Here is an 8144-nt window from a genome sequence, read left to right on the forward strand (position 1 = left end):
TGACATAATATTTGGTTCTACTAACCAAAAGTCTTGTGAAGAGTTTAGCAGGGTGATGACTCAAAAGTTTGAGATGTCAATGATGGGCGAGCTAAGCTACTTCGTTGGGTTCCAAGTGAAACAACTCAAGGATGGGACCTTCATCTCCCAAACGAAGTACACGCAAGACTTGATCAAGCGGTTTGGGATGAAGGACGCCAAGCCCGCAAAGACTCCAATGGGAACCGACGGACACACCGACCTCAACAAAGGAGGTAAGTCCGTTGATCAAAAGGCATACCGGTCTATGATAGGGTCCTTACTATATTTATGTGCTAGTAGACCGGATATTATGCTTAGTGTATGCATGTGTGCTAGATTTCAATCCGATCCAAGGGAATGTCACTTAGTGGCCGTGAAGTGAATCCTTAGATATTTAGTCGCTACGCCTTGCTTCGGGATCTGGTATCCAAAGGGGTCTACCTTTGACTTGATTGGATATTCAGACTCCGATTATGCTGGATGTAAGGTCGATAGGAAGAGTACATCAGGGACATGCCAATTCTTAGGAAGGTCCCTGGTGTCGTGGAGTTCTAAGAAACAAACTTCCATTGCCCTATCCACCGCTGAGGCCAAGTATGTTGCCGCAGGACAGTGTTGCACGCAACTACTTTGGATGAGGCAAACCCTCAGGGACTTTGGCTACAATCTGAGCAAAGTCCCACTCCTATGTGATAATGAGAGTGTTATCCGCATGACGGATAATCCTGTTGAACACAGCCGCACAAAGCACATTGACATCCGGCATCACTTTTTGAGAGACCACCAGCAAAAGGGAGATATCGAAGTGTTTCATGTTAGCACCGAGAACCAGCTAGCCGATATCTTTACCAAGCCTCTAGATGAGTCGACCTTTTGCAAGCTGCGTAGTGAACTAAATGTCTTAGATTCGCGGAACCTGGAGTGATTTATAGCATACATGTGTTTTATGCCTTGATCATGTTCCTTAATGCATTTTGTTGTTTATTTATGGTGCTCAAGTTGTACAAGCACTCCCCGGACCTCACAAGTCCATTTGCAAGTGATGCACATATTTAGGGGGAGATGTGCTACAACTTGACCCTTTGAGACTAACTGTGTGCTTGAGTTTGCTTAATTTAGTCTCAAAGGAGGTTTGAAAGGGAAAAGGTGGACTTGGACCATGCAAGACTTCCACTGCACTCCGATGAAAGAGTAACTGATTCCAAGTTCATCTTTGTACTCTTATTGTCTTTTTTACTCTTAGTTGAAGATTTTGGTGAGGCAATGGGGTTAAATGGCCAAGATTGATCCCGTTTTGGTGCTTGATGCCAAAGGGGGAGAAAATAAGGCCAAAGCAAGAAATGGATCAGCTACCACTTGAGAATTTTGAAAATAGTAGAGTTAGAGTTTTTGTTTGTCTAAATACTCTTGTTTGTCTCTTATTGTCAAAACATTGGTCTCTTGTGGGGAGAAGGCTTGATTATGGGAAAAAGGGGGAGTTTTTGAAATCTTTGATCAATTTCTCTTGGAACAACTCTCTTTATGTCTCAACAAGTGTGCTTGACTTAGAGATAGGAAATTGATTTTGATTTGCAAAAACAAACCAAGTGGTGGCAAAGAATGATCCATATATGCCAAATTTGAATCAAAACAATTTTGAGTTCTAATTTGTATTGATGTTGCACTTCCTTTAGTTGCTTTTTATTGTGTTGGCATAAATCACCAAAAAGGGGGAGATTGAAAGGGAAATGTGCCATTGGGCCATTTCTAAGTATTTTGGTGATTGAGTGCCAACACAAGTGGACTTATGTTAATCTAGGCAAAGTGATGGACAAAGTGCAAATCAAGTAAAAAGGTATGTTTCTAAGACTTAGTACATTATTTTAGAGACTAATGTATTGTGTCTAAGTGCTGGAAACAGGAGAAATCAAGTTGGAAAAGAGATGGCTTAGTTCAGCCAAAGACAGCTCGGTCTGGGTGCACCAGACTGTCCGGTGGTGCACCAGACAGTGTCCGGTGGTGCACCGGACAGTGTCCGGTGCGCCAGGCCGGTGTCTGTCAACTGGCTGCTCTCGGGAAGCAATTAACGACGTACGACTATAAATCACCGGACTGTCTGGTGGTGCACCGGACTGTCCGGTGAGCCAACAGTCGGCCGGGCCAACGGTCGGCCGCATAATCCGTGTGCGACGCGTGGCAAGAGCCAACAGTCAGAAGGGGCACCGGACTGTCCGGTGTGCACCGGACAGTGTCCGGTGCGCCAACGGCTCCAAAGCGCCAACGGTCGGCTTCGCCAAAGAAGGAAAGAAATCCGCACCGGACAGTGTCCGGTGGTGCACCGGACTGTCCGGTGCGCCAGGCGACAGAAGGCAAGAATTGCCTTCTTGAAATGCTCTCAACGGCTCCTAGCTGCCTTGGGGCTATAAAAGGGACCCCTAGGCGCATGGAGGAGTACACCAAGCATCCTTTGAGCATTGTTGATCACTCACACTTCATTCTTGCGCACTTGTTCGACATTCTTAGTGATTTGAGCTCCGTTCTAGTGAGAACCTTGAGATATTGTGTTGAGCTCAAGTCTTGATCTTGTGTGTGCGTATTTGCTGTGGTTTTGAGTGTGTTGCTTCCCTCCCTTACTCTAGTGCTTCATTTTGATTCTTATTGTAAGGGCGAGAGACTCCAAGTTGTGGAGATTCCTCGCAAATGGGAAAGAGTAAAGTAAAGAAGAACACCGTGGTATTCAAGTTGATCATTGGATCACTTGAGAGGAGTTGAGTGCAACTCTCGTCCGTTGGGACGCCACAACGTGGAGTAGGCAAGTTTTGTACTTGGCCGAACCACGGGATAAATCCTCGTGTCTCTTGTGCTTGTCTTTATTGTGTCTATTGTACTTCACAAGAGCTCTCCTCTCTACTCACTTGATTTCATTGTTCTAACTCTTAATCAAGTTTGTGGTGTTAAGTTTTAAGTTTTACAGGATCACCTATTCACCCCCCCTCTAGGTGCTCTGAGTTTGCAAGAACCGAACCTCAGTAAAATAAATCATCGTGTCATCCGCTCTTATTCGCTTGTGATTTGTTTTCGCTCTCTCTTTCGGACTCGATTATATTTCTAACGCTAACCCCGGCTTGTAGTTGTGCTTAAACTTTATAAATTTCAGATTTGCCTATTCACCCCCCTCTAGGTGACTTTCAATAACTAATAGTAGAAGTAGTATTAGTAATAGTGGAATAATGTAGTAGTAGTTAGTAGTATAGTGTAGTGTGAGTAGTGTAGTGATGTAGTAATGTAATGTAACGAAAAAGGGAAAGAAGGCCGACTCATAATGAGTTGGTTTTTAAGTTTGTGGAAGAACTTCCCTCCTTTATATATTGAAGAAAGTTTCAGCTTGTTCTGAGCGTCCTTTCGTTTTTCCATCGTTCTTCTTTTATAGTCAATCGATAGTTTGTCTTCATGCCTAGCGCTGCTGGTGTTCTTTGAGATAACGCCCGAGTAATGACTGGTAATTGCTTAGTCGTATTTGGTTCTGCCGACATTTACTTAGAGAAAACGTCCGAGTTATGATAGACACTATCGACGTCTTTTAGAAGTAACTGTCGAGTGGTGCTTGATGACGTTGGCGTTTCAGAGGTAACAGCCGAGTTGCGCAGGACCACGTCGGTGTTTTAGAGGTAACAACTGAGTTACGCTGGGCCACATCGGTGTTTTATAAGTAATTGCTGAGTTAGGACAGACACTGGCGGCGCTTTAGAGGTAACAGCCGAGTGGTGCTTGACGACGTTAGCGTTTCAGAGGTAACAGTCGAGTTGCGCTAGACCACGTCTGCGTTTTAGAGGTAATAGCCAAGTTACGCTGGGCCACGTCGGCGTTTTAGGAGTAACTGCCGAGTTAGGACAGATACTGGCGATGCTTTAGAGGTAACAGCCGAGTGGTGCTTGACGACGTCGGTGTTTTGGAGATAACAGTCGAGTTATGTCGGAAATCTTATTTTCTCGAGTGATGACTTGGCACTTTTTAGAAACAGTGCCCAACCCAGGAAAACCCAATTTATATCACGTCGCCGCACGCCTCTGAGTTCTGAGCCCTAACTTCACATTTCCGCCTCAAGCCACTCCTCTGTTTCCCTCTGATTTCGCTTCTGTTCAATCTGCCGGCGAGATTGCGATGGCGCCCAAGCGGAAGAACTAGAATTCTGCTGCAGTAATCATTCCTCCCATCGACCCCAACAACCAGTTGTCATTCGCAGGTAACCATATGTCTGTTGTCTCGGAATCAGATCTCCTCCGTCTTGTCGATGTTGGAGTTCTTCCTCCGAATGAGCTTTGTTCTTGGCGGATTTGCCATGGGGTCACTGTTCCGACAGAAGATACCCACGAGTCCGTTGTCTACGTTCCTTTTCTCATCTGCGGCCTTGCTCTTCCCATTTCTCCCTTCTTCGTGGTCTCCTTGATTTTCACAATCTAAACCTAACCCATCTGAATCCCAATTCCATCTTGCAAATTTCTATCTTTGTACATCTGTGTGAGGCCTACCTCGGAATTCTTCCTCATTTCGGTTTATGGAAGTATTTGTATCATGTCGACCCGGGATGGCTGGGGGGCAGCACCAGCTCGTGGATGGTGCAAGTCTAGAGATGCGCCGCGGGAGGAAAACAGAATACCTTGACATTCTGCTCAAGGACAGCATTAAAGGGTGGCGCCTTGAGTGGTTTATTATGGAAAAACCACGGCAAGTCCCTCCCCCCTTGGTCGGGGAGACAACCAGATGTACGCACTCTGAGTTGGGTTGAGTCTCCCACTGCCTTGGAGGTAACAGAGGCTAGGGTTCTGCTAGCTGAGATCTGTCTGCTGAAGGAGAGAGGCCTGGCTGCCGAGGCTATTGTTGCTGACTTTGTTTTTAAGAACATTGAACCTTTGAAGGACAGAGCATACCCAGCTTACTTGTACAGTGGCATTACTGACTCGACTCGGGTTTTACCAATAGGAAAATTCCTACTGAGGATTTGGTGAGCCGTCTAAACATGATCTTAAGGGGCAAAGTATCAAATGTTGGTGCTCCTATTGCCTACTCTGCTTGGAATCTGTCACCTCCTAAGTCCTTTTTCAATTTCGTGTCCAACCCTCTTGCTGATGATAGTGGTCTGGGTCTTAGAGGGCGACCCTCTCCTGAATACATTGAGGCTCTGGTTGCTTCTCTTTGTGATCTTCCCAATGATGAGAGGCAAGTTCACTTTTCAGTGCCGGCAAGTCCAAATGATGAAGAAATAGATTATGTACTCAATATGTTGGCTGGAGAATCTTTTGACTCGGCTCGTGTTGAACCAATGGCTGTTGCGGTTGTACAAGAGCTTAACAAAACAGTGGACACCCGAAAGCCTAAGGGTATTCGCCCAAAGCGTCCTCGCCTAGTTAGCCACCCAACTGCGCCTGCTGAGGAGAAAAAGAAGAAAAAGAGGTGACTTCAGCGACTGTCATGCTTGGATCAAGACGCTGGCCCTTCCGATCTTGTTTGTGAAGGAGTACCAGCAGAGGTCCTGTTGGGGGCCTTCGTCTTTCGAAGGTCCTCAAAAACATGATTTAACAATATTTCTGGAGTATAATATATGAATAGGTACCTTCAGATTCGGTTTAGAACCACAATATGAAGAAGTACGAAGGATGCGAAGGTTGGCGCAGAGCCGAAGCTATGCTCAGGGGATCTTCGGCGTGATATCAGAAAAGGGGGAACAGACTTAAAAGGGAAAGGGCTATTCAGACCTCGATGGATTACTATAGAGTCATTAGCAAATGTAAAGGGCATGAGTGTAATTTTACATGGGCTGCGTCCCGTGCCTATAAATAGGTGAACATTGTTCCCATACTGTTCACGCTGACTTGGCATTTGCTTTTGCGTCATGCTTGTACTTTTACCTTCTTCCAAGCCGAAGGTATATTTGTAATTTGATATCATTTCTATTTTTCCATAATAATAAAATAGAAATGAGTTGATGATAATACATAATTGTTTATGTTATCTTTTATACTTCATATGATTCCTTCTTCATTATTATATGTTGTGCTGATGAAGGTATGTCCTTCATAACCTTCGTCCGAAAATCATTGTATCCCAAGGGAAATAATGCTTCGAAGGACGAAATACTTTAACGTTTAACATTTTTTGTGTTGCCTTGTTCTTAACTCATAGCATTTGAGAACAAGTCCCCAACATTGGCGCCCACCTCCCGTGAACTCTTTTCGACCACCTTCGGCAAGCATTGACCTTCGTCATGCCACCGAAGAAAGCTTCAGCGACAGGGGTTGCCGCTCTGCAGCCACTGGACCCGAACCAGGAGACCCTTTCTCTTCGAGAGGCCCGAAGCCAGAAGAGGAAGGCCACTAGTCCAACACCCCAGGAGGACGAGTTGGACCAAGAAATCAGGAACATGGAGATGCTTCATCAACAAGTACAAAGGAAGAAGGAGAAGATGGCTCGACTAGCCGACCTTCAGAGGCAGATTGACGAAGCTATTGAAGAAGTACGTCATCTCGCTCAAAATGAGCAAGAGCGAAGGCCCCAACATAGGGAGCTTCACCAAGAAGGCTTCTTCAACGAGGATGAATGGTATGAGGATTTCCATCATAGAAATTTTGCTTTTGATGACGCTTCTCCTCTGTCAATGGAACTGCAGGCTACACCTTGGCCTCCATCTTACAAGCCACCCTAACTCCCCATGTATGACGGGCACTCAGATCCGAAGCAGTTTCTGATGAGCTACGAAGCAACCATATCTTCATATGGAGGCAATACCGCAGTCATGGCGAAATCTTTCGTCATGACAGTCAAGAATGTTGCGCAAACCTGGTACTCCTCTCTTCGGCCAGGAACAATCACATCATGACAGAAGCTGAAGGACATGTTGATCACCAGTTTCCAAGGGTTTCAGACGAAGCTGGTTACCGCTCAAGCTTTGTTCCAGTGCACGCAAGATCACGAAGAATATCTCCAGACGTATGTCCGAAGGTTCTTGCGTCTGAGGGCACAAGCGCCAACAGTGCCCAATGAAATTGTCATTGAGGCCATGATCAAGGGGCTTCGGCCAGGACCTACAGCCCAATACTTCGCCAGGAAACTCCCTCAGACCCTGGAGAAATTGCTTCAAAAAATGGATGAATACATCCGCGCTAATAATGACTTTCGTCAAAGAAGGGAGGAAGCCTACAGGTTCTCTGAGATGACCAGGGGCTTCAGAGGGAGAATCCACCCAAGGCACGTCAGATCAATCCACTCCACCTAGAATGACGATAGAGGAAGTCAACAACAGAGGCCACAATATTCTTCGCAAGCTTCGGGGCAGCAACAAAGCTATCTTCGGCCGCCAGCTCCAAGGGGTAGATGTAACACCCCTGGTGTTACTGTAACTAAAACTTGAGCATAACATCATAATCATTGGCATTGCATATGTTTGACACACCTAGAGTGCATTCACTACGCAAAAATTTCAAACAAGTTGTATTGTTTTGGTGTTTTGCAAATAGAACCCTGGAATAGGGGCTTTAACCCTAAGTAGGGATTAAGGGGGTAGAACATGACCCAAATTGAGAAAACCCTAAGGTTTAAGTAAAACAGTCATAGAATGTTACCAAAGATGGATCTACATTACATTCATACCCCTGAGCTACCAAAAACCCTAATTGAGACCTTGGAAAACCCTAAATCCAAACCCTAGGGGCCTATGTGCAAAAGTAGTGCCCATTTGGACTAAAGTGTAAAAACTACAATGTTAAAGCATATAAGGTCACATGGTTCACATTTATGAAAATTTGCAAGCCAAACCCTCAGTTTTGGACAAATTTGCAAAAAGACCCCAATTGTGATTCCACTCTAAGTCTAGAAAACAGTGTTATGGGCTCAACTTTTGAGCTTTGTATCTTTCAAATTCTAGGGTTTTTTGCCCTAGGTCACCACATCAAAATTGTAGACCAAACAAAGGAGAACAACTTTGCTTAAGAGAGTAAGCATAGTTGTTGAGAAGATGTTGGAGATAATTAAGCCCAAAGTTGGACTGTCAGGCTGGTGGAACTCTGAAATTCAGAACTTCAGTGTAACAGAGCTAACTTTGGACTTGGATTTAAACATGATCCAGTGCAAGTTTGGGCATGATTCCCATA

This window comes from Zea mays, chromosome 9 (assembly GCF_902167145.1).
Source record: "Zea mays cultivar B73 chromosome 9, Zm-B73-REFERENCE-NAM-5.0, whole genome shotgun sequence".
Taxonomy (NCBI): domain Eukaryota; kingdom Viridiplantae; phylum Streptophyta; class Magnoliopsida; order Poales; family Poaceae; genus Zea; species Zea mays.